The sequence below is a fragment of the Rhipicephalus microplus genome, chromosome 3 (assembly GCF_043290135.1).
Source record: "Rhipicephalus microplus isolate Deutch F79 chromosome 3, USDA_Rmic, whole genome shotgun sequence".
Taxonomy (NCBI): Eukaryota; Metazoa; Arthropoda; class Arachnida; order Ixodida; family Ixodidae; genus Rhipicephalus; species Rhipicephalus microplus.
The window spans coordinates 85,137,997-85,159,607 of NC_134702.1; the positions used below are offsets into that span (position 1 = coordinate 85,137,997).

Consider the following 21,611-nt stretch of genomic DNA (forward strand, 5'->3'; position numbering starts at 1 on the left):
CTTTCCAACACCGGGAATGAAACCCGGGCGTTCTTGGTGAAAGCCAGATATCCTAGCAACTAGACAATGCAAGATGGCGCCAAGGGAATGAGCGCTAGTACCGGCGTCGGTTCCCGGACAGTTTCGCTGTTGCCAGCTTTTGTTGCATTAACAAAAATAAAAAGCAAGGTCTCACCGACATTTGAACTCGGATCGCTGGATTCAAAGTCCAGAGTGCTAACCATTACACCATGAGACCGCACTTTCCGACGCCGGGAATCGAACCCGGGCCTTCTGGGTGAAAGTCAGATATCCTAGCCACTAGACCACGCCAGAGATCGTGGCATGGGAATGAGTGCCGGTACCGGTGTGTTTTCGCGGACAGTTTCGTCTTTGGCACCTTTTGCTGCATTAGGAAAAATAAAAAGCAAGGTCTTACCGAGATTCGAAGTCGGATCACTGGCTTCAGAGTCCAGAGCGCAAACCTTTACACCATGAGACCGCACTTTTCAACACCGGGAATGAAACCCGGGCCTTCTTGGTGAAAGCCAGATATCCTAGCCACTAGACCATGCCAGAGATGGCGCCAAGGGAATGATAGCTAGCACCGGTGTCTGTTCGCGGACAGTTTCGTCGTTGCCAGCTTTTGCTGCATTAGCAAAATAAAAAGCAATGTCTCACCGAGATTTGAACTCGGATCGCTGGATTCAAAGTCCCGAGTGCTAACCATTACACCATGAGACCGCACTTTTCGACGCCGAGTATCGAACCCGGGCCTTCTTTGTGAAATCCAAGTATCCTAGCCACTAGACCATGCCGGAAATAGCTCAAGGCAGCGAGCATCGGTACCGCGGTCTATTCGTTGACAGTTTAGTCGTTGCCAGCTTTTGCTGCATTAGCAAAAATAAAAAGCAAGTTCTCACCGAGATTTGAACTCGTATCGCTAGATTCAGAGTCCGGAGTGCTAACCGTTACACCATGAGACCGCACTTTCTGACGCTGGGTATTGAACCCGGGCCTTCTGGGAGAAAGCCAGATATCCTAGCCCCTAGACCACGCCAGAGATCGCGACATGGGAATGAGTTCTGGTACCAGTGTGTTTTCGCGGACAGTTTCGTCGTTGCCAGCTAATGCTGCATTAGGAAAAATAAAAAGCAAGGTCTCACCGAGATTTGAACTCGGGTCGCTGGATTCAGAGTCCAGAGTGCTAACCGTTACACCATGATACCGCACTTTCCAACACAGGGAATGAAACCCGGGCCTTCTTGGTGAAAGCCAGATATCCTAGCCACTAGACAATGTAAGATTGCGCCAAGGGAATGAGCGCTAGTACCGTTGTCTCTTCGCGGACAGTTTCGTCGTTGCCAGCTTTGCTGCATTAGCAAAAATAAAAAGCAGGGTCTCACTGAGATTTGAACCCGAATCGCTGTATTTAGACTTCAGAGTGCTAACCGTTAATCCATGAGACCGCACTTTCCGACGCCGAAAATCGAACCCGGGCTTCCTGGGTGACAGCCAGATATCCTAGCCACTAGACCATGCCGGAGATGGCGACAAGAAAACGAGCGCTGGTACCGATGTCTATTCGCGGACAGCGTCGTCGTTGCCAACTTTTGCTGCATTCGCAAAAATAAAAAAGCAAGGTCTCACCAAGATTTGAACTCGAATCGCAGGATTCAGAGTCCAGAATGCTAACCATTACACCATGAGACCGCACATTCCGACGCCAGGAATCGAACCCGGGCCTTCTTGGTGATAGCCAGATATCCAAGCCACTAGACCACGCCGAAGATGGCACAAGGCAGCGAGCATCGGTACCGCGGTCTATTCGTTGACAGTTTCGTCGTTGCCAGCTTTGCTGCATTAGAAAAAAATGAGAAGCAAGGTCTCACCTAGATTTGAACTCAGGTCGCTGGATTCAAAGTCCAGAGTGCTAACAATTACACCATGAGGCCGCACTTTCCGACGCCGAGAATCGAACCCGGACCTTCTTTGTGAAAGCCAGATATCCTAGCCACTAGACCACGCCGGAGATGGCTCAAGGCAGCGAGCATCGGTACCGCGGTCTATTCGTTGACAGTTTCGTCGTTGCCAGCTTTTGCTGCATTAGCAAAAATAAAAAAGCAAGGTCTCACCGAGATTTGAACTCGTATCGCTGGATTCAGAGTCCAGAGTGCTAACCATTAATCCATGAGACCGCACTTTTCGACGCCGAAAATCGAACCCAGGCTTCCTGGGTGACAGCCAGATATCCTAGCCACTAGACTATGCCGGAGATGGCGAGAAGAAAACGAGCGCTGGTACCGATGTCTATTCGCGGACAGCGTCGTCATTGCCAGCTTTTGCTGCATTAGAAAAAAAAATAGCAAGGTCTCACCGAGATTTGAACTCGGATCGCTGGATTCAGAGTCCAGAGTGCTATCCATTACACCATAAGACCGCACATTCTGATTGATTGATTGATATGTGGGGTTTAACGTCCCAAAACCACTATATGATTATGAGAGACGCCGTAGTGGAGGGCTCCGGAAATTTAGACCACCTGGGGTTCTTTAACTTGCGCCCAAATCTGAGCACACGGGCCTACAACATTTCCGCCTCCATCGGAAATGCAGCCGCCGCAGCCGGGATTTGAACCCGCGACCTGCGGGTCAGTGCCGAGAACCTTAGCCACTAGACCACCACGGCGGGGCGCAAGACCGCACCTTCTGACGCCGGGAATCGAACCCGGGCCTTCTTGGTGAAAGCCATATATTCTAGCCACTAGACCACGCCGAAAATGACTCAAGGCAGCGAGCATCGGTACCGCGGTCTATTCGTTGAGTTTCGTCGTTGCCAGCTTTTGCTGCATTAGCGAAGATAAAAAAGCAACATCTCACCGAGAATTAAACTCGGATCGCTGGATTCAGAGTCCAGAGTGCTAACCGTTACACCATGAGACCGCCTTTTTTGACGCCGGGAATCGAACCCGGGCCTTCTGGGTGAAAGCCAGATATCCTAGCCAGTAGACCACGCCGGAGATGGCTCGAGGGAGCGAGCATCGGTACCGCGGTCTATTCGTGGACAGCGTCGTCGTTGCCAGCTTTTGCTGCATTAGGAAAAATAAAAAGCAAGGTCTCACCGAGATTTGAACCCAAATCGCTGTATTTAGACTCCAGAGTCTAACCGTTAATCCATGAGACCGCACTTTCCGACGCGGGGAACCAAACCCGGGCCTTCTGGGTGAAAGCCAGAAATTCTAACCACTAGACCACGCCGGAGATGGCGACAAGAGAACGAGCGCTAGTACCGGTGTCTATTCGCGCACAGTTTCCCCGTTGCCAGCTTTTGTTGCATTAGCAAAAATAAAAAGCAAGGTCTCACCGAGATTTGAACTCGGTTCCCTGGATTCAGAGTCCAGAGTGCTAGCTGTTACACCATGAGACCGCACTTTGCAATACAGGGAATGAAACCCGGGCCTTCTCGGTGAAAGCCAGATATCCTAGCCACTAGACAATGCAAGATGGCGCCAAGGGAATGAGCGCTAGTACCGGTGTCTGTAAGCGGACAGTTTCGTCGTTGCCAGCTTTGCTGCATTAGCAAAAATAAAAAGCAAGGCCTCACCGAGATTTGAACTCAGATCGCTGGATTCAGAGTCCAGAGTACTAACCATTACACCATGAGACCGCACATTCCGATGCCGGGAATCAAACCCGGGTGTTCTTGGTGAAAGCCAGATATCCTAGCCACTAGACTACGCTGAAGATGGCGACAAGAGAACGAGCGCTAGTACCGGTGTCTATTCGCGCACAGTTTCGCCGTTGCGAGCTTTTGTGTCATTAGCACTCGGTTCCCTGGATTCAGAGTCCAGAGTGCTAGCTGTTACACCATGAGACCGCACTTTCCAACACCGGGAATGAAACCCGGGCCTTCTTGGTGAAAGCCAGATATCCTAGCAACTAGACAATGCAAGATGGCGCCAAGGGAATGAGCGCTAGTACCGGCGTCGGTTCCCGGACAGTTTCGCTGTTGCCAGCTTTTGTTGCATTAACAAAAATAAAAAGCAAGGTCTCACCGACATTTGAACTCGGATCGCTGGATTCAAAGTCCAGAGTGCTAACCATTACACAATGAGACCGCACTTTCCGACGCCGGGAATCGAATCCGGGCCTTCTGGGTGAAAGCCAGATATCCTAGCCACTAGACCACGCCAGAGATCGCGGCTTGGGAATGAGTGCCGGTACCGGTGTGTTTTCGCGGACAGTTTCGTCTTTGGCACCTTTTGCTGCATTAAGAAAAATAAAAAGCAAGGTCTCACCGAGATTTGAAGTCGGATCGCTGGCTTCAGAGTCCAGAGCGCAAACCTTTACACCATGAGACCGCACTTTTCAACACCGGGAATGAAACCCGGGCCTTCTTGGTGAAAGCCAGATATCCTAGCCACTAGAACATGCCAGAGATGGCGCCAAGGGAATGATAGCTAGCACCGGTGTCTGTTCGCGGACAGTTTCGTCGTTGCCAGCTTTTGCTGCATTAGAAAAATAAAAAGCAAGGTCTCACCGAGATTTGAACTCGGCTCGCTGGATTCAAAGTCCAGAGTCCAGATTACACCATGAGACCGCACTTTTCGACGCCGAGAATCGAACCCGGGCCTTCTTTGTGAAATCCAAGTATCGTAGCCACTAGACCATGCCGGAAATAGCTCAAGGCAGCGAGAATCTGTACCGCGGTCTATTCGTTGACAGTTTAGTCGTTGCCAGCTTTTGCTGCATTAGCAAAAATAAAAAGCAAGTTCTCACCGAGATTTGAACTCGCATCGCTAGATTCAGAGTCCAGAGTGCTAACCGTTACACCATGAGACCGCACTTTCTGACGCTGGGTATTGAACCCGGGCCTTCTGGGTGAAATCCAGATATCCTAGCCACAAGACCACGCCAGAGATCGCGACATGGGAATGAGTGCTGGTACCAGTGTGTTTTCGCGGTCAGTTTCGTCGTTGCCAGCTAATGCTGCATTAGGAAAAACAAAAAAGCAAGGTCTCACCGAGATTTGAACTCGGGTCGCTGGATTCAGAGTCCAGAGTGCTAACCGTTACACCATGATACCTCACTTTCCAACACAGGGAATGAAACCCGGGCCTTCTTGGTGAAAGCCAGATATCCTAGCCACTAGACAATGCAAGATGGCGCCAAGGGAATGAGCGCTAGTACCGGTGTCTGTTCGCGGACAGTTTTGTCGTTGCCAGCTTTGCTGCATTAGCAAAAATAAAAAGCAAGGTCTCACCGAGATTTGAACACAGATCACTGGATGCTGAGTGCAGAGTGCTAACCATTAAACCCATAGACCACACTTTCCGACGCCGGGGATCAAACCCGAGCCTTCTGGGTGAAAGCCAGATATACTAGCCACTAGACCACGCCGGAGATATCTCGAGGGAGCGAGCATCGGTACCGCTGTCTATTCGTGGACAGCGTCATCGTTGCCAGCTTTTGCTGCATTAGGAAAAATCAAAAGCAGGGTCTCACTGAGATTTGAACCCGAATCGCTGTATTTAGACTTCAGAGTGCTAACCGTTAATCAATGAGACCGCACTTTCCGACGCCGAAAATTGAACCCGGGCTTCCTGGGTGACAGCCAGATATCCTAGCCACTACACCATGCCGGAGATGGCGACAAGAAAACGAGCGCTGGTACCGATGTCTATTCGCGGACAGCGTCGTCGTTGCCAACTTTTGCTGCATTCGCAAAAATAAAAAAGCAAGGTCTCACCAAGATTTGAACTCGAATCGCAGGATTCAGAGTCCAGAATGCTAACCATGAGACCGCACATTCCGACGCCAGGAATCGAAACCGGGCCTTCTTGGTGATAGCCAGATATCCTAGCCACTAGACCACGCCGAAGATGGCACAAAGCAGCGAGCATCGGTACCACGGTCAATTCGTTGACAGTTTCGTCGTTGCCAGCTTTGCTGCATTAGAAAAAAATAAAAAGCAAGGTCTCACCAAGATTTGAACTCAGGTCGCTGGATTCAAAGTCCAGAGTGCTAACCATTACACCATGAGACTGCACTTTCCGACGCCGAGAATCGAACCCGGGCCTTCTTTGTGAAAGCCAGATATCCTAGCCACTAGACCACGCCGGAGATGGCTCAAGGCAGCGAGCATCGGTACCGCGGTCTATTCGTTGACAGTTTCGTCGTGTCCAGCTTTTGCTGCATTAGCAAAAATAAAAAAGCAAGGTCTCACCGTGATTTGTACTCGTATCGCTGGATTCAGAGTCCAGAGTGCTAACCATTAATCCATGAGACCGCACTTTCCGACGCCGAAAATCGAACCCAGGCTGCCTGGGCGACAGCCAGATATCCTAGCCACTAGACCATGCCGGAGATGGCGAGAAGAAAACGAGCGCTGGTACCGATGTCTATTCGCGGACAGCGTCGTCATTGCCAGCTTTTGCTGCATTAGCAAAAATAAAAAAGCAAGGTCTCACCGAGATTTGAACTCGGATCGCTGGATTCAGAGTCCAGAGTGCTAACCATTACACCATAAGACCGCACATTCTGACGCCGGGAATTGAACCCGGGCCTTCTTGGTGAAAGCCATATATTCTAGCCACTAGACCACGCCGAAAATGGCTCAAGGCAGCGAGCATCGGTACCGCGGTCTATTCGTTGACAGTTTCGTCGTTGCCAGCTTTTGCTGCATTAGCAAAGATAAAAAAGCAAGATCTCACCGAGAATTAAACTCGGATCGCTGGATTCAGAGTCCAGAGTGCTAACCGTTACACCATGAGACCGCCTTTTCCGACGCCGGGAATCGAACCCGGGCCTTCTGGGTGAAAGCCAGATATCCTAGCCAGTAGACCACGCCGGAGAAGGCTCGAGGGAGCGAGCATCGGTACCGCGGTCTATTCGTGGACAGCGTCGTCGTTGCCAGCTTTTGCTGCATTAGGGAAAATAAAAAGCAAGGTCTCACCGAGATTTGAACCCGAATCGCTGTATTTAGACTCCAGAGTCTAACCGTTAATCCATGAGACCGCACTTCCCGACGCGGGGAACCAAACCCGGGCCTTCTGGGTGAAAGAGAGAAATTCTAACCACTAGACCACGCCGGAGATGGCGACAAGAGAACGAGCGCTAGTACCGGTGTCTATCCGCGCAAAGTTTCGCCGTTGCCAGCTTTTGTTGCATTAGCAAAAATAAAAAGAGAGGTCTCACTGAGATTTGAACTCGGTTCCCTGGTTTCAGAGTCCAGAGTGCTAGCTGTTACACCATGAGACCGCACTTTCCAACACCGGGAATGAAACCCGGGCCTTCTTGGTGAAAGGCAGATATCCTAGTCACTAGACAATGCAAGATGGCGACAAGAAAACGAGCGCTGGTACCGATGTCTATTCGCGGACAGCGTCGTCGTTGCCAACTTTTGCTGCCTTCGCAAAAATAAAAAAGCAAGGTCTCACCAAGATTTGAACTCGAATCGCAGGATTCAGAGTCCAGAATGCTAACCATTACACCATGAGACCGCACATTCCGACGCCAGGAATCGAACCCGGGCCTTCTTGGTGATAGCCAGATATCCAAGCCACTAGACCACGCCGAAGATGGCACAAGGCAGCGAGAATCGGTACCGCGGTCTATTCGTTGACAGTTTCGTCGTTGCCAGATTTGCTGCATTAGAAAAAAATGAAAAGCAAGGTCTCACCTAGATTTGAACTCAGGTCGCTGGATTCAAAGTCCAGAGTGCTAACAATTACACCATGAGGCCGCACTTTCCGACGCCGAGAATCGAACCCGGACCTTCTTTGTGAAAGCCAGATATCCTAGCCACTAGACCACGCCGGAGATGGCTCAAGGCAGCGAGCATCGGTACCGCGGTCTATTCGTTGACAGTTTCGTCGTTGCCAGCTTTTGCTGCATTAGCAAAAATAAAAAAGCAAGGTCTCACCGAGATTTGAACTCGTATCGCTGGATTCAGAGTCCAGAGTGCTAACCATTAATCCATGAGACCGCACTTTTCGACGCCGAAAATCGAACCCAGGCTTCCTGGGTGACAGCCAGATATCCTAGCCACTAGACTATGCCGGAGATGGCGAGAAGAAAACGAGCGCTGGTACCGATGTCTATTCGCGGACAGCGTCGTCATTGCCAGCTTTTGCTGCATTAGAAAAAAAAATAGCAAGGTCTCACCGAGATTTGAACTCGGATCGCTGGATTCAGAGTCCAGAGTGCTAACCATTACACCATAAGACCGCACATTCTGATTGATTGATTGATATGTGGGGTTTAACGTCCCAAAACCACTATATGATTATGAGAGACGCCGTAGTGGAGGGCTCCGGAAATTTAGACCACCTGGGGTTCTTTAACTTGCGCCCAAATCTGAGCACACGGGCCTACAACATTTCCGCCTCCATCGGAAATGCAGCCGCCGCAGCCGGGATTTGAACCCGCGACCTGCGGGTCAGTGCCGAGAACCTTAGCCACTAGACCACCACGGCGGGGCGCAAGACCGCACCTTCTGACGCCGGGAATCGAACCCGGGCCTTCTTGGTGAAAGCCATATATTCTAGCCACTAGACCACGCCGAAAATGACTCAAGGCAGCGAGCATCGGTACCGCGGTCTATTCGTTGACAGTTTCGTCGTTGCCAGCTTTTGCTGCATTAGCGAAGATAAAAAAGCAACATCTCACCGAGAATTAAACTCGGATCGCTGGATTCAGAGTCCAGAGTGCTAACCGTTACACTATGAGACCGACTTTTTTGACGCCGGGAATCGAACCCGGGCCTTCTGGGTGAAAGCCAGATATCCTAGCCAGTAGACCACGCCGGAGATGGCTCGAGGGAGCGAGCATCGGTACAGCGGTCTATTCGTGGACAGCGTCGTCGTTGCCAGCTTTTGCTGCATTAGGAAAAATAAAAAGCAAGGTCTCACCGAGATTTGAACCCGAATCGCTGTATTTAGACTCCAGAGTCTAACCGTTAATCCATGAGACCGCACTTTCCGACGCGGGGAACCAAACCCGGGCCTTCTGGGTGAAAGCCAGAAATTCTAACCACTAGACCACGCCGGAGATGGCGACAAGAGAACGAGCGCTAGTACCGGTGTCTATTCGCGCACAGTTTCCCCGTTGCCAGCTTTTGTTGCATTAGCAAAAATAAAAAGCAAGGTCTCACCGAGATTTGAACTCGGTTCCCTGGATTCAGAGTCCAGAGTGCTAGCTGTTACACCATGAGACCGCACTTTGCAATACAGGGAATGAAACCCGGGCCTTCTCGGTGAAAGCCAGATATCCTAGCCACTAGACAATGCAAGATGGCGCCAAGGGAATGAGCGCTAGTACCGGTGTCTGTAAGCGGAGAGTTTCGTCGTTGCCAGCTTTGCTGCATTAGCAAAAATAAAAAGCAAGGCCTCACCGAGATTTGAACTCAGATCGCTGGATTCAGAGTCCAGAGTACTAACCATTACACCATGAGACCGCACATTCCGATGCCGGGAATCAAACCCGGGTGTTCTTGGTGAAAGCCAGATATCCTAGCCACTAGACTACGCTGAAGATGGCGACAAGAGAACGAGCGCTAGTACCGGTGTCTATTCGCGCACAGTTTCGCCGTTGCGAGCTTTTGTTGCATTAGCACTCGGTTCCCTGGATTCAGAGTCCAGAGTGCTAGCTGTTACACCATGAGACCGCACTTTCCAACACCGGGAATGAAACCCGGGCCTTCTTGGTGAAAGCCAGATATCCTAGCAACTAGACAATGCAAGAAGGCGCCAAGGGAATGAGCGCTAGTACCGGCGTCGGTTCCCGGACAGTTTCGCTGTTGCCAGCTTTTGTTGCATTAACAAAAATAAAAAGCAAGGTCTCACCGACATTTGAACTCGGATCGCTGGATTCAAAGTCCAGAGTGCTAACCATTACACAATGAGACCGCACTTTCCGACGCCGGGAATCGAATCCGGGCCTTCTGGGTGAAAGCCAGATATCCTAGCCACTAGACCACGCCAGAGATCGCGGCTTGGGAATGAGTGCCGGTACCGGTGTGTTTTCGCGGACAGTTTCGTCTTTGGCACCTTTTGCTGCATTAAGAAAAATAAAAAGCAAGGTCTCACCGAGATTTGAAGTCGGATCGCTGGCTTCAGAGTCCAGAGCGCAAACCTTTACACCATGAGACCGCACTTTTCAACACCGGGAATGAAACCCGGGCCTTCTTGGTGAAAGCCAGATATCCTAGCCACTAGACCATGCCAGAGATGGTGCCAAGGGAATGATAGCTAGCACCGGTGTCTGTTCGTGGACAGTTTCGTCGTTGCCAGCTTTTGCTGCATTAGAAAAATAAAAAGCAAGGTCTCACCGAGATTTGAACTCGGATCGCTGGATTCAGAGTCCAGAGTGCTAACCATTACACCATAAGACCGCACATTCTGACGCCGGGAATCGAACCCGGGCCTTCTTGGTGAAAGCCATATATTCTAGCCACTAGACCACGCCGAAAATGGCTCAAGGCAGCGAGCATCGGTACCGCGGTCTATTCGTTGACAGTTTCGTCGTTGCCAGCTTTTGCTGCATTAGCAAAGATAAAAAAGCAAGATCTCACCGAGAATTAAACTCGGATCGCTGGATTCAGAGTCCAGAGTGCTAACCGTTACACCATGAGACCGCCTTTTCCGACGCCGGGAATCGAACCCGGGCCTTCTTTGTGAAATCCAAGTATCGTAGCCACTAGACCATGCCGGAAATAGCTCAAGGCAGCGAGAATCTGTACCGCGGTCTATTCGTTGACAGTTTAGTCGTTGCCAGCTTTTGCTGCATTAGCAAAAATAAAAAGCAAGTTCTCACCGAGATTTGAACTCGCATCGCTAGATTCAGAGTCCAGAGTGCTAACCGTTACACCATGAGACCGCACTTTCTGACGCTGGGTATTGAACCCGGGCCTTCTGGGTGAAAGCCAGATATCCTAGCCACAAGACCACGCCAGAGATCGCGACATGGGAATGAGTGCTGGTACCAGTGTGTTTTCGCGGTCAGTTTCGTCGTTGCCAGCTAATGCTGCATTAGGAAAAACAAAAAAGCAAGGTCTCACCGAGATTTGAACTCGGATCGCTGGATTCAGAGTCCAGAGTGCTAACCATTACACCATAAGACCGCACATTCTGACGCCGGGAATTGAACCCGGGCCTTCTTGGTGAAAGCCATATATTCTAGCCACTAGACCACGCCGAAAATGGCTCAAGGCAGCGAGCATCGGTACCGCGGTCTATTCGTTGACAGTTTCGTCGTTGCCAGCTTTTGCTGCATTAGCAAAGATAAAAAAGCAAGATCTCACCGAGAATTAAACTCGGATCGCTGGATTCAGAGTCCAGAGTGCTAACCGTTACACCATGAGACCGCCTTTTCCGACGCCGGGAATCGAACCCGGGCCTTCTGGGTGAAAGCCAGATATCCTAGCCAGTAGACCACGCCGGAGAAGGCTCGAGGGAGCGAGCATCGGTACCGCGGTCTATTCGTGGACAGCGTCGTCGTTGCCAGCTTTTGCTGCATTAGGGAAAATAAAAAGCAAGGTCTCACCGAGATTGGAACCCGAATCGCTGTATTTAGACTCCAGAGTCTAACCGTTAATCCATGAGACCGCACTTCCCGACGCGGGGAACCAAACCCGGGCCTTCTGGGTGAAAGCCAGAAATTCTAACCACTAGACCACGCCGGAGATGGCGACAAGAGAACGAGCGCTAGTACCGGTGTCTATCCGCGCAAAGTTTCGCCGTTGCCAGCTTTTGTTGCATTAGCAAAAATAAAAAGAGAGGTCTCACTGAGATTTGAACTCGGTTCCCTGGTTTCAGAGTCCAGAGTGCTAGCTGTTACACCATGAGACCGCACTTTCCAACACCGGGAATGAAACCCGGGCCTTCTTGGTGAAAGGCAGATATCCTAGTCACTAGACAATGCAAGATGGCGACAAGAAAACGAGCGCTGGTACCGATGTCTATTCGCGGACAGCGTCGTCGTTGCCAACTTTTGCTGCATTCGCAAAAATAAAAAAGCAAGGTCTCACCAAGATTTGAACTCGAATCGCAGGATTCAGAGTCCAGAATGCTAACCATTACACCATGAGACCGCACATTCCGACGCCAGGAATCGAACCCGGGCCTTCTTGGTGATAGCCAGATATCCAAGCCACTAGACCACGCCGAAGATGGCACAAGGCAGCGAGAATCGGTACCGCGGTCTATTCGTTGACAGTTTCGTCGTTGCCAGATTTGCTGCATTAGAAAAAAATGAAAAGCAAGGTCTCACCTAGATTTGAACTCAGGTCGCTGGATTCAAAGTCCAGAGTGCTAACAATTACACCATGAGGCCGCACTTTCCGACGCCGAGAATCGAACCCGGACCTTCTTTGTGAAAGCCAGATATCCTAGCCACTAGACCACGCCGGAGATGGCTCAAGGCAGCGAGCATCGGTACCGCGGTCTATTCGTTGACAGTTTCGTCGTTGCCAGCTTTTGCTGCATTAGCAAAAATAAAAAAGCAAGGTCTCACCGAGATTTGAACTCGTATCGCTGGATTCAGAGTCCAGAGTGCTAACCATTAATCCATGAGACCGCACTTTTCGACCCCGAAAATCGAACCCAGGCTTCCTGGGTGACAGCCAGATATCCTAGCCACTAGACTATGCCGGAGATGGCGAGAAGAAAACGAGCGCTGGTACCGATGTCTATTCGCGGACAGCGTCGTCATTGCCAGCTTTTGCTGCATTAGAAAAAAAATAGCAAGGTCTCACCGAGATTTGAACTCGGATCGCTGGATTCAGAGTCCAGAGTGCTAACCATTACACCATAAGACCGCACATTCTGATTGATTGATTGATATGTGGGGTTTAACGTCCCAAAACCACTATATGATTATGAGAGACGCCGTAGTGGAGGGCTCCGGAAATTTAGACCACCTGGGGTTCTTTAACTTGCGCCCAAATCTGAGCACACGGGCCTACAACATTTCCGCCTCCATCGGAAATGCAGCCGCCGCAGCCGGGATTTGAACCCGCGACCTGCGGGTCAGTGCCGAGAACCTTAGCCACTAGACCACCACGGCGGGGCGCAAGACCGCACCTTCTGACGCCGGGAATCGAACCCGGGCCTTCTTGGTGAAAGCCATATATTCTAGCCACTAGACCACGCCGAAAATGACTCAAGGCAGCGAGCATCGGTACCGCGGTCTATTCGTTGACAGTTTCGTCGTTGCCAGCTTTTGCTGCATTAGCGAAGATAAAAAAGCAACATCTCACCGAGAATTAAACTCGGATCGCTGGATTCAGAGTCCAGAGTGCTAACCGTTACACCATGAGACCGCCTTTTTTGACGCCGGGAATCGAACCCGGGCCTTCTGGGTGAAAGCCAGATATCCTAGCCAGTAGACCACGCCGGAGATGGCTCGAGGGAGCGAGCATCGGTACAGCGGTCTATTCGTGGACAGCGTCGTCGTTGCCAGCTTTTGCTGCATTAGGAAAAATAAAAAGCAAGGTCTCACCGAGATTTGAACCCGAATCGCTGTATTTAGACTCCAGAGTCTAACCGTTAATCCATGAGACCGCACTTTCCGACGCGGGGAACCAAACCCGGGCCTTCTGGGTGAAAGCCAGAAATTCTAACCACTAGACCACGCCGGAGATGGCGACAAGAGAACGAGCGCTAGTACCGGTGTCTATTCGCGCACAGTTTCCCCGTTGCCAGCTTTTGTTGCATTAGCAAAAATAAAAAGCAAGGTCTCACCGAGATTTGAACTCGGTTCCCTGGATTCAGAGTCCAGAGTGCTAGCTGTTACACCATGAGACCGCACTTTGCAATACAGGGAATGAAACCCGGGCCTTCTCGGTGAAAGCCAGATATCCTAGCCACTAGACAATGCAAGATGGCGCCAAGGGAATGAGCGCTAGTACCGGTGTCTGTAAGCGGAGAGTTTCGTCGTTGCCAGCTTTGCTGCATTAGCAAAAATAAAAAGCAAGGCCTCACCGAGATTTGAACTCAGATCGCTGGATTCAGAGTCCAGAGTACTAACCATTACACCATGAGACCGCACATTCCGATGCCGGGAATCAAACCCGGGTGTTCTTGGTGAAAGCCAGATATCCTAGCCACTAGACTACGCTGAAGATGGCGACAAGAGAACGAGCGCTAGTACCGGTGTCTATTCGCGCACAGTTTCGCCGTTGCGAGCTTTTGTTGCATTAGCACTCGGTTCCCTGGATTCAGAGTCCAGAGTGCTAGCTGTTACACCATGAGACCGCACTTTCCAACACCGGGAACGAAACCCGGGCCTTCTTGGTGAAAGCCAGATATCCTAGCAACTAGACAATGCAAGATGGCGCCAAGGGAATGAGCGCTAGTACCGGCGTCGGTTCCCGGACAGTTTCGCTGTTGCCAGCTTTTGTTGCATTAACAAAAATAAAAAGCAAGGTCTCACCGACATTTGAACTCGGATCGCTGGATTCAAAGTCCAGAGTGCTAACCATTACACAATGAGACCGCACTTTCCGACGCCGGGAATCGAATCCGGGCCTTCTGGGTGAAAGCCAGATATTCTAGCCACTAGACCACGCCAGAGATCGCGGCTTGGGAATGAGTGCCGGTACCGGTGTGTTTTCGCGGACAGTTTCGTCTTTGGCACCTTTTGCTGCATTAAGAAAAATAAAAAGCAAGGTCTCACCGAGATTTGAAGTCGGATCGCTGGCTTCAGAGTCCAGAGCGCAAACCTTTACACCATGAGACCGCACTTTTCAACACCGGGAATGAAACCCGGGCCTTCTTGGTGAAAGCCAGATATCCTAGCCACTAGACCATGCCAGAGATGGCGCCAAGGGAATGATAGCTAGCACCGGTGTCTGTTCGTGGACAGTTTCGTCGTTGCCAGCTTTTGCTGCATTAGAAAAATAAAAAGCAAGGTCTCACCGAGATTTGAACTCGGATCGCTGGATTCAGAGTCCAGAGTGCTAACCATTACACCATAAGACCGCACATTCTGACGCCGGGAATCGAACCCGGGCCTTCTTGGTGAAAGCCATATATTCTAGCCACTAGACCACGCCGAAAATGGCTCAAGGCAGCGAGCATCGGTACCGCGGTCTATTCGTTGACAGTTTCGTCGTTGCCAGCTTTTGCTGCATTAGCAAAGATAAAAAAGCAAGATCTCACCGAGAATTAAACTCGGATCGCTGGATTCAGAGTCCAGAGTGCTAACCGTTACACCATGAGACCGCCTTTTCCGACGCCGGGAATCGAACCCGGGCCTTCTTTGTGAAATCCAAGTATCGTAGCCACTAGACCATGCCGGAAATAGCTCAAGGCAGCGAGAATCTGTACCGCGGTCTATTCGTTGACAGTTTAGTCGTTGCCAGCTTTTGCTGCATTAGCAAAAATAAAAAGCAAGTTCTCACCGAGATTTGAACTCGCATCGCTAGATTCAGAGTCGAGAGTGCTAACCGTTACACCATGAGACCGCACTTTCTGACGCTGGGTATTGAACCCGGGCCTTCTGGGTGAAAGCCAGATATCCTAGCCACAAGACCACGCCAGAGATCGCGACATGGGAATGAGTGCTGGTACCAGTGTGTTTTCGCGGTCAGTTTCGTCGTTGCCAGCTAATGCTGCATTAGGAAAAACAAAAAAGCAAGGTCTCACCGAGATTTGAACTCGGGTCGCTGGATTCAGAGTCCAGAGTGCTAACCGTTACACCATGATACCTCACTTTCCAACACAGGGAATGAAACCCGGGCCTTCTTGGTGAAAGCCAGATATCCTAGCCACTAGACAATGCAAGATGGCGCCAAGGGAATGAGCGCTAGTACCGGTGTCTCTTCGCGGACAGTTTTGTCGTTGCCAGCTTTGCTGCATTAGCAAAAATAAAAAGCAAGGTCTCACCGAGATTTGAACACAGATCACTGGATGCTGAGTGCAGAGTGCTAACCATTAAACCCATAGACCACACTTTCCGACGCCGGGGATCAAACCCGAGCCTTCTGGGTGAAAGCCAGATATACTAGCCACTAGACCACGCCGGAGATGGCTCGAGGGAGCGAGCATCGGGACCGCTGTCTATTCGTGGACAGCGTCATCGTTGCCAGCTTTTGCTGCATTAGGAAAAATCAAAAGCAGGGTCTCACTGAGATTTGAACCCGAATCGCTGTATTTAGACTTCAGAGTGCTAACCGTTAGTCCATGAGACCGCACTTTCCGACGCCGAAAATTGAACCCGGGCTTCCTGGGTGACAGCCAGATATCCTAGCCACTACACCATGCCGGAGATGGCGACAAGAAAACGAGCGCTGGTACCGATGTCTATTCGCGGACAGCGTCGTCGTTGCCAACTTTTGCTGCATTCGCAAAAATAAAAAAGCAAGGTCTCACCAAGATTTGAACTCGAATCGCAGGATTCAGAGTCCAGAATGCTAACCATGAGACCGCACATTCCGACGCCAGGAATCGAAACCGGGCCTTCTTGGTGATAGCCAGATATCCTAGCCACTAGACCACGCCGAAGATGGCACAAAGCAGCGAGCATCGGTACCACGGTCAATTCGTTGACAGTTTCGTCGTTGCCAGCTTTGCTGCATTAGAAAAAAAATAAAAAGCAAGGTCTCACCGAGATTTGAACTCAGGTCGCTGGATTCAAAGTCCAGAGTGCTAACCATTACACCAAGAGACCGCACTTTCCGACGCCGAGAATCGAACCCGGGCCTTCTTTGTGAAAGCCAGATATCCTAGCCACTAGACCACGCCGGAGATGGCTCAAGGCAGCGAGCATCGGTACCGCGGTCTATTCGTTGACAGTTTCGTCGTGTCCAGCTTTCGCTGCATTAGCAAAAATAAAAAAGCAAGGTCTCACCGTGATTTGTACTCGTATCGCTGGATTCAGAGTCCAGAGTGCTAACCATTAATCCATGAGACCGCACTTTCCGACGCCGAAAATCGAACCCAGGCTGCCTGGGCGACAGCCAGATATCCTAGCCACTAGACCATGCCGGAGATGGCGAGAAGAAAACGAGCGCTGGTACCGATGTCTATTCGCGGACAGCGTCGTCGTTGCCAGCTTTTGCTGCATTAGCAAAAATAAAAAAGCAAGGTCTCACCGAGATTTGAACTCGGATCGCTGGATTCAGAGTCCAGAGTGCTAACCATTACACCATAAGACCGCACATTCTGACGCCGGGAATCGAACCCGGGCCTTCTTGGTGAAAGCCATATATTCTAGCCACTAGACCACGCCGAAAATGGCTCAAGGCAGCGAGCATCGGTACCGCGGTCTATTCGTTGACAGTTTCGTCGTTGCCAGCTTTTGCTGCATTAGCAAAGATAAAAAAGCAAGATCTCACCGAGAATTAAACTCGGATCGCTGGATTCAGAGTCCAGAGTGCTAACCGTTACACCATGAGACCGCCTTTTCCGACGCCGGGAATCGAACCCGGGCCTTCTGGGTGAAAGCCAGATATCCTAGCCAGTAGACCACGCCGGAGAAGGCTCGAGGGAGCGAGCATCGGTACCGCGGTCTATTCGTGGACAGCGTCGTCGTTGCCAGCTTTTGCTGCATTAGGAAAAATAAAAAGCAAGGTCTCACCGAGATTTGAACCCGAATCGCTGTATTTAGACTCCAGAGTCTAACCGTTAATCCATGAGACCGCACTTCCCGACGCGGGGAACCAAACCCGGGCCTTCTGGGTGAAAGCCAGAAATTCTAACCACTAGACCACGCCGGAGATGGCGACAAGAGAACGAGCGCTAGTACCGGTGTCTATCCGCGCAAAGTTTCGCCGTTGCCAGCTTTTGTTGCATTAGCAAAAATAAAAAGAGAGGTCTCACCGAGATTTGAACTCGGTTCCCTGGTTTCAGAGTCCAAAGTGCTAGCTGTTACACCATGAGACCGCACTTTCCAACACCGGGAATAAAACCCGGGCCTTCTTGGTGAAAGGCAGATATCCTAGTCACTAGACAATGCAAGATGGCGCCAAGGGAATGAGCGCAGGCACCGGTGTCTGTTCGTGGACAGTTTCGTCATTGCCAGTTTTGCTGCATTAGCAAAAATAAAAAGCAAGGTCTCACCGAGATTTGAACTCAGATCGCTGGATTCAAAGTCCAGAGTGCTAACCGTTACACCATTAGGCCGCACTTTCCGACGCCGAGAATCGAACCCGGGCCTTCTTTGTGAAAGCCAGATATCCTAGCCACTAGAACACGCCGGAGATGGCTCAAGGCAGTGAGCATCGGTACCGCGGTCTATTCGTTGACAGTTTAGTCGTTGCCAGCTTTTGCTGCATTAGCGAAAATAAAAAGCAACGTCTCACCAAGATTTGAACTCATATCGCTGGATTCAGAGTCTAGAGTGCTAACCGTTACACCATGAGACCGGACTTTCCTACGCCGGGAATTGAACCCGGGCCTTCTGGGTGAAAGCCAGAAATCCTAGCCACTAGACCACGCCCGAGATGACGGCAACAGAACTAGCGCTGGTACCGGTGTCTATTCGTGGACAGTTACGTCGTTGCCAGCTTTCGCTGCATTAGCAAAAATAAAAATCAAGGTCTCGCCGAGATTTGAACTCAGATCGCTGGATGCAGAGTGCAGAGTGCTAACCATTACACTAATAGACCAAAATTTCCGACGCCGGGGATTGAATCCAGGATTTCTTGGTGAAAGCCAGATATCCTATCCACTAGACCACGCCGGAGATGGCTCGAGGGAGCGAGCATCGGTACCGCGGTCTATTCTTGGACAGCGTCGTCGTTGCCAGCTTTTGCTGCATTAGGAAAAATAAAAAGCAAGGTCTCACCGAGATTTGAACCCGAATCGCTGTATTTAGACTCCAGAGTGCTAACCGTTAATCCATGAGACCGCACTTTACGACGCCGAAAATTGAACCCGGGCCTCCTGGGTGACAGCCAGATATCCTAGCCACTAGACCATGCCGGAGATGGCGACAAGAAAACGAGCGCTGGTACCGATGTCTATTTGCCGACAGCGTCGTCGTATCCAGCCTTGGCTGCATTAGCAAAAATAAAAAGCAAGGTCTCACCGAGATTTGAACTCGGTTCCCTGGATTCAGAGTCCAGTGTGCTTGCTGTTACACCATGAGACCGCACTTTCAGACACCGGGAGTGAAACCCGGGCCTTCTTGGTGAAAGCCAGATATCCTAGCCACTAGACCACGCCAGAGATCGCGACAAGGGAATGAGTTCTGGTACCGGTATGTTTTCGCGGACAGTTTCGTCGTTGCCAGCTAATGCTGCATGAGGAAAAATAAAAAGAGAGGTCTCACCGAGATTTGAACTCGGATCGCTGGATTCAGTGTCCAGAGTGCTAACCGTTACACTATGATACCGCACTTTCCAACACCGGGAATGAAACCCGGGCCTTCTTGGTGAAAGCCAGATATCCTAGCCACTAGACCACGCCAGAGATCGCGACAAGGGAATGAGTTCTGGTACCGGTATGTTTTCGCGGACAGTTTCGTCGTTGCCAGCTAATGCTGCATGAGGAAAAATAAAAAGAGATGTCTCACCGAGATTTGAACTCGGATCGCTGGATTCAGTGTCCAGAGTGCTAACCGTTACACTATGATACCGCACTTTCCAACACCGGGAATGAAACCCAGGCCTTCTTGGTGAAAGCCAGATATCCTAGCCACTAGACCACGCCAGAGATCGCGACAAGGGAATGAGTGCTGGTACCGGTGTGTTTTCGCGGACAGTTTCGTCGTTGCCAGCTAATGCTGCATGAGGAAAAATAAAAAGAGAGGTCTCACCGAGATTTGAACGGGGATCGCTGGATTCAGTGTCCAGAGTGCTAACCGTTACACTATGATACCGCACTTTCCAACACAGGGAATGAAACCCGGGCCTTCTTGGTGAAAGCCAGATATCCTAGCCACTAGACCACGCCGAAGATGGCACAAGGCAGCGAGCATCGGTACCGCGGTCTATTCGTTGACAGTTTCGTCGTTGCCAGCTTTGCTGCATTAGAAAAAAATGAAAAGCAAGGTCTCACCGAGATTTGAACTCAGGTCGCTGGATTCAAAGTCCAGAGTGCTAACAATTACACCATGAGGCCGCACTTTCCGACGCCGAGAATCGAACCCGGACCTTCTTTGTGAAAGCCAGATATCCTAGCCACTAGACCACGCCGGAGATGGCTCAAGGCAGCGAGCATCGGTACCGCGGTCTATTCGTTGACAGTTTCGTCGTTGCCAGCTTTTGCTGCATTAGCAAAAATAAAAAAGCAAGGTCTCACCGAGATTTGAACTCGTATCGCTGGATTCAGAGTCCAGAGTGCTAACCATTAATCCATGAGACCGCACTTTTCGACGCCGAAAATCGAACCCAGGCTTCCTGGGTGACAGCCAGATATCCTAGCCACTAGACTATGCCGGAGATGGCGAGAAGAAAACGAGCGCTGGTACCGATGTCTATTCGCGGACAGCGTCGTCATTGCCAGCTTTTGCTGCATTAGAAAAAAAAATAGCAAGGTCTCACCGAGATTTGAACTCGGATCGCTGGATTCAGAGTCCAGAGTGCTAACCAATACACCATAAGACCGCACATTTTGATTGATTGATTGATATGTGGGGTTTAACGTCCCAAAACCACTATATGATTATGAGAGACGCCGTAGTGGAGGGCTCCGGAAATTTAGACCACCTGGGGTTCTTTAACGTGCGCCCAAATCTGAGCACACGGGCCTACAACATTTCCGCCTCCATCGGAAATGCAGCCACCGCAGCCGGGATTTGAACCCGCGACCTGCGGGTCAGTGCCGAGTACCTTAGCCACTAGACCACCACGGCGGGGCGCAAGACCGCACCTTCTGACGCCGGGAATCGAACCCGGGCCTTCTTGGTGAAAGCCATATATTCTAGCCACTAGACCACGCCGAAAATGACTCAAGGCAGCGAGCATCGGTACCGCGGTCTATTCGTTGACAGTTTCGTCGTTGCCAGCTTTTGCTGCATTAGCGAAGATAAAAAAGCAACATCTCACCGAGAATTAAACTCGGATCGCTGGATTCAGAGTCCAGAGTGCTAACCGTTACACCATGAGACCGCCTTTTTTGACGCCGGGAATCGAACCCGGTCCTTCTGGGTGAAAGCCAGATATCCTAGCCAGTAGACCACGCCGGAGATGGCTCGAGGGAGCGAGCATCGGTACCGCGGTCTATTCGTGGACAGCGTCGTCGTTGCCAGCTTTTGCTGCATTAGGAAAAATAAAAAGCAAGGTCTCACCGAGATTTGGACTCAGATCGCTGGATGCAGAGTGCAGAGTTGTAACCATTACACCATTAGACCACAGTTTCCGATGCCGGGAATCGAACCCGGGCCTTCTGGGTGAAAGCCAGATATACTAGCCACTAGACCACGCGAGAGATGGCTCGAGGGAGCGAGCATCGCTACCGCGGTCTATTCGTTGACAGTTTCGTCGTTGCCAGCTTTTGCTGCATTAGCAAAAACAAAAAGCAAGGTCTCACCAAGATTTGAACTCGTATCGCTGGATTCAGAGTCCAAAGTGCTAACCGATACACCATTAGACTGGACTTTCCGACACCGGGAATTGAACCCGGGCCTTCTGGGTGAAAGCCAGAAATCCTAGCCACTAGACCACGCCGAAGATCGCGACATGGGAAT

General features: G+C 50.8%; 42 non-coding genes across 42 annotated transcripts; all 42 read right to left on the reverse strand.

The window, feature by feature from the left end:
* Nucleotides 1–166: 166 nt before the first annotated feature.
* TRNAQ-UUG (transfer RNA glutamine (anticodon UUG)) lies at nt 167–238 on the reverse strand. Its single transcript has one exon. It is a non-coding gene; the product is annotated as a tRNA-Gln (tRNA).
* Nucleotides 239–243: 5 nt separating this feature from the next.
* Nucleotides 244–315, reverse strand: TRNAE-UUC (transfer RNA glutamic acid (anticodon UUC)). The gene has a single exon. It is a non-coding gene; the product is annotated as a tRNA-Glu (tRNA).
* Nucleotides 316–1,136: 821 nt separating this feature from the next.
* On the reverse strand, nt 1,137–1,208 carry TRNAQ-CUG (transfer RNA glutamine (anticodon CUG)). Its single transcript has one exon. It is a non-coding gene; the product is annotated as a tRNA-Gln (tRNA).
* Nucleotides 1,209–2,347: 1,139 nt separating this feature from the next.
* TRNAQ-CUG (transfer RNA glutamine (anticodon CUG)) lies at nt 2,348–2,419 on the reverse strand. Its single transcript has one exon. It is a non-coding gene; the product is annotated as a tRNA-Gln (tRNA).
* A 507-nt stretch (nt 2,420–2,926) lies between these two features.
* TRNAE-UUC (transfer RNA glutamic acid (anticodon UUC)) lies at nt 2,927–2,998 on the reverse strand. Its single transcript has one exon. It is a non-coding gene; the product is annotated as a tRNA-Glu (tRNA).
* Nucleotides 2,999–3,573: 575 nt separating this feature from the next.
* On the reverse strand, nt 3,574–3,645 carry TRNAQ-CUG (transfer RNA glutamine (anticodon CUG)). Its single transcript has one exon. It is a non-coding gene; the product is annotated as a tRNA-Gln (tRNA).
* A 379-nt stretch (nt 3,646–4,024) lies between these two features.
* TRNAQ-UUG (transfer RNA glutamine (anticodon UUG)) lies at nt 4,025–4,096 on the reverse strand. Its single transcript has one exon. It is a non-coding gene; the product is annotated as a tRNA-Gln (tRNA).
* A 5-nt stretch (nt 4,097–4,101) lies between these two features.
* Nucleotides 4,102–4,173, reverse strand: TRNAE-UUC (transfer RNA glutamic acid (anticodon UUC)). Its single transcript has one exon. It is a non-coding gene; the product is annotated as a tRNA-Glu (tRNA).
* Nucleotides 4,174–4,992: 819 nt separating this feature from the next.
* TRNAQ-CUG (transfer RNA glutamine (anticodon CUG)) lies at nt 4,993–5,064 on the reverse strand. The gene has a single exon. It is a non-coding gene; the product is annotated as a tRNA-Gln (tRNA).
* Nucleotides 5,065–5,309: 245 nt separating this feature from the next.
* TRNAE-UUC (transfer RNA glutamic acid (anticodon UUC)) lies at nt 5,310–5,381 on the reverse strand. The gene has a single exon. It is a non-coding gene; the product is annotated as a tRNA-Glu (tRNA).
* A 571-nt stretch (nt 5,382–5,952) lies between these two features.
* TRNAQ-UUG (transfer RNA glutamine (anticodon UUG)) lies at nt 5,953–6,024 on the reverse strand. The gene has a single exon. It is a non-coding gene; the product is annotated as a tRNA-Gln (tRNA).
* Nucleotides 6,025–6,439: 415 nt separating this feature from the next.
* Nucleotides 6,440–6,511, reverse strand: TRNAQ-CUG (transfer RNA glutamine (anticodon CUG)). Its single transcript has one exon. It is a non-coding gene; the product is annotated as a tRNA-Gln (tRNA).
* Nucleotides 6,512–6,682: 171 nt separating this feature from the next.
* Nucleotides 6,683–6,754, reverse strand: TRNAQ-CUG (transfer RNA glutamine (anticodon CUG)). Its single transcript has one exon. It is a non-coding gene; the product is annotated as a tRNA-Gln (tRNA).
* A 5-nt stretch (nt 6,755–6,759) lies between these two features.
* On the reverse strand, nt 6,760–6,831 carry TRNAE-UUC (transfer RNA glutamic acid (anticodon UUC)). The gene has a single exon. It is a non-coding gene; the product is annotated as a tRNA-Glu (tRNA).
* Nucleotides 6,832–8,135: 1,304 nt separating this feature from the next.
* On the reverse strand, nt 8,136–8,207 carry TRNAQ-CUG (transfer RNA glutamine (anticodon CUG)). Its single transcript has one exon. It is a non-coding gene; the product is annotated as a tRNA-Gln (tRNA).
* Nucleotides 8,208–8,716: 509 nt separating this feature from the next.
* On the reverse strand, nt 8,717–8,788 carry TRNAE-UUC (transfer RNA glutamic acid (anticodon UUC)). Its single transcript has one exon. It is a non-coding gene; the product is annotated as a tRNA-Glu (tRNA).
* Nucleotides 8,789–9,363: 575 nt separating this feature from the next.
* Nucleotides 9,364–9,435, reverse strand: TRNAQ-CUG (transfer RNA glutamine (anticodon CUG)). The gene has a single exon. It is a non-coding gene; the product is annotated as a tRNA-Gln (tRNA).
* Nucleotides 9,436–9,814: 379 nt separating this feature from the next.
* On the reverse strand, nt 9,815–9,886 carry TRNAQ-UUG (transfer RNA glutamine (anticodon UUG)). Its single transcript has one exon. It is a non-coding gene; the product is annotated as a tRNA-Gln (tRNA).
* A 5-nt stretch (nt 9,887–9,891) lies between these two features.
* On the reverse strand, nt 9,892–9,963 carry TRNAE-UUC (transfer RNA glutamic acid (anticodon UUC)). The gene has a single exon. It is a non-coding gene; the product is annotated as a tRNA-Glu (tRNA).
* Nucleotides 9,964–10,299: 336 nt separating this feature from the next.
* TRNAQ-CUG (transfer RNA glutamine (anticodon CUG)) lies at nt 10,300–10,371 on the reverse strand. The gene has a single exon. It is a non-coding gene; the product is annotated as a tRNA-Gln (tRNA).
* A 171-nt stretch (nt 10,372–10,542) lies between these two features.
* On the reverse strand, nt 10,543–10,614 carry TRNAQ-CUG (transfer RNA glutamine (anticodon CUG)). Its single transcript has one exon. It is a non-coding gene; the product is annotated as a tRNA-Gln (tRNA).
* Nucleotides 10,615–11,028: 414 nt separating this feature from the next.
* TRNAQ-CUG (transfer RNA glutamine (anticodon CUG)) lies at nt 11,029–11,100 on the reverse strand. Its single transcript has one exon. It is a non-coding gene; the product is annotated as a tRNA-Gln (tRNA).
* Nucleotides 11,101–11,271: 171 nt separating this feature from the next.
* TRNAQ-CUG (transfer RNA glutamine (anticodon CUG)) lies at nt 11,272–11,343 on the reverse strand. Its single transcript has one exon. It is a non-coding gene; the product is annotated as a tRNA-Gln (tRNA).
* Nucleotides 11,344–11,348: 5 nt separating this feature from the next.
* TRNAE-UUC (transfer RNA glutamic acid (anticodon UUC)) lies at nt 11,349–11,420 on the reverse strand. The gene has a single exon. It is a non-coding gene; the product is annotated as a tRNA-Glu (tRNA).
* Nucleotides 11,421–12,723: 1,303 nt separating this feature from the next.
* TRNAQ-CUG (transfer RNA glutamine (anticodon CUG)) lies at nt 12,724–12,795 on the reverse strand. The gene has a single exon. It is a non-coding gene; the product is annotated as a tRNA-Gln (tRNA).
* A 509-nt stretch (nt 12,796–13,304) lies between these two features.
* On the reverse strand, nt 13,305–13,376 carry TRNAE-UUC (transfer RNA glutamic acid (anticodon UUC)). The gene has a single exon. It is a non-coding gene; the product is annotated as a tRNA-Glu (tRNA).
* A 575-nt stretch (nt 13,377–13,951) lies between these two features.
* Nucleotides 13,952–14,023, reverse strand: TRNAQ-CUG (transfer RNA glutamine (anticodon CUG)). Its single transcript has one exon. It is a non-coding gene; the product is annotated as a tRNA-Gln (tRNA).
* A 379-nt stretch (nt 14,024–14,402) lies between these two features.
* On the reverse strand, nt 14,403–14,474 carry TRNAQ-UUG (transfer RNA glutamine (anticodon UUG)). The gene has a single exon. It is a non-coding gene; the product is annotated as a tRNA-Gln (tRNA).
* A 5-nt stretch (nt 14,475–14,479) lies between these two features.
* Nucleotides 14,480–14,551, reverse strand: TRNAE-UUC (transfer RNA glutamic acid (anticodon UUC)). The gene has a single exon. It is a non-coding gene; the product is annotated as a tRNA-Glu (tRNA).
* A 336-nt stretch (nt 14,552–14,887) lies between these two features.
* Nucleotides 14,888–14,959, reverse strand: TRNAQ-CUG (transfer RNA glutamine (anticodon CUG)). Its single transcript has one exon. It is a non-coding gene; the product is annotated as a tRNA-Gln (tRNA).
* Nucleotides 14,960–15,130: 171 nt separating this feature from the next.
* Nucleotides 15,131–15,202, reverse strand: TRNAQ-CUG (transfer RNA glutamine (anticodon CUG)). Its single transcript has one exon. It is a non-coding gene; the product is annotated as a tRNA-Gln (tRNA).
* Nucleotides 15,203–15,616: 414 nt separating this feature from the next.
* TRNAQ-CUG (transfer RNA glutamine (anticodon CUG)) lies at nt 15,617–15,688 on the reverse strand. Its single transcript has one exon. It is a non-coding gene; the product is annotated as a tRNA-Gln (tRNA).
* A 245-nt stretch (nt 15,689–15,933) lies between these two features.
* On the reverse strand, nt 15,934–16,005 carry TRNAE-UUC (transfer RNA glutamic acid (anticodon UUC)). The gene has a single exon. It is a non-coding gene; the product is annotated as a tRNA-Glu (tRNA).
* A 572-nt stretch (nt 16,006–16,577) lies between these two features.
* TRNAQ-UUG (transfer RNA glutamine (anticodon UUG)) lies at nt 16,578–16,649 on the reverse strand. Its single transcript has one exon. It is a non-coding gene; the product is annotated as a tRNA-Gln (tRNA).
* A 415-nt stretch (nt 16,650–17,064) lies between these two features.
* TRNAQ-CUG (transfer RNA glutamine (anticodon CUG)) lies at nt 17,065–17,136 on the reverse strand. The gene has a single exon. It is a non-coding gene; the product is annotated as a tRNA-Gln (tRNA).
* Nucleotides 17,137–17,307: 171 nt separating this feature from the next.
* Nucleotides 17,308–17,379, reverse strand: TRNAQ-CUG (transfer RNA glutamine (anticodon CUG)). Its single transcript has one exon. It is a non-coding gene; the product is annotated as a tRNA-Gln (tRNA).
* Nucleotides 17,380–17,384: 5 nt separating this feature from the next.
* TRNAE-UUC (transfer RNA glutamic acid (anticodon UUC)) lies at nt 17,385–17,456 on the reverse strand. The gene has a single exon. It is a non-coding gene; the product is annotated as a tRNA-Glu (tRNA).
* Nucleotides 17,457–18,350: 894 nt separating this feature from the next.
* Nucleotides 18,351–18,422, reverse strand: TRNAE-UUC (transfer RNA glutamic acid (anticodon UUC)). Its single transcript has one exon. It is a non-coding gene; the product is annotated as a tRNA-Glu (tRNA).
* Nucleotides 18,423–19,001: 579 nt separating this feature from the next.
* TRNAQ-CUG (transfer RNA glutamine (anticodon CUG)) lies at nt 19,002–19,073 on the reverse strand. Its single transcript has one exon. It is a non-coding gene; the product is annotated as a tRNA-Gln (tRNA).
* An 899-nt stretch (nt 19,074–19,972) lies between these two features.
* On the reverse strand, nt 19,973–20,044 carry TRNAQ-UUG (transfer RNA glutamine (anticodon UUG)). Its single transcript has one exon. It is a non-coding gene; the product is annotated as a tRNA-Gln (tRNA).
* A 413-nt stretch (nt 20,045–20,457) lies between these two features.
* On the reverse strand, nt 20,458–20,529 carry TRNAQ-CUG (transfer RNA glutamine (anticodon CUG)). Its single transcript has one exon. It is a non-coding gene; the product is annotated as a tRNA-Gln (tRNA).
* Nucleotides 20,530–21,522: 993 nt separating this feature from the next.
* TRNAE-UUC (transfer RNA glutamic acid (anticodon UUC)) lies at nt 21,523–21,594 on the reverse strand. Its single transcript has one exon. It is a non-coding gene; the product is annotated as a tRNA-Glu (tRNA).
* Between the last annotated feature and the right edge of the window lie 17 nt (nt 21,595–21,611).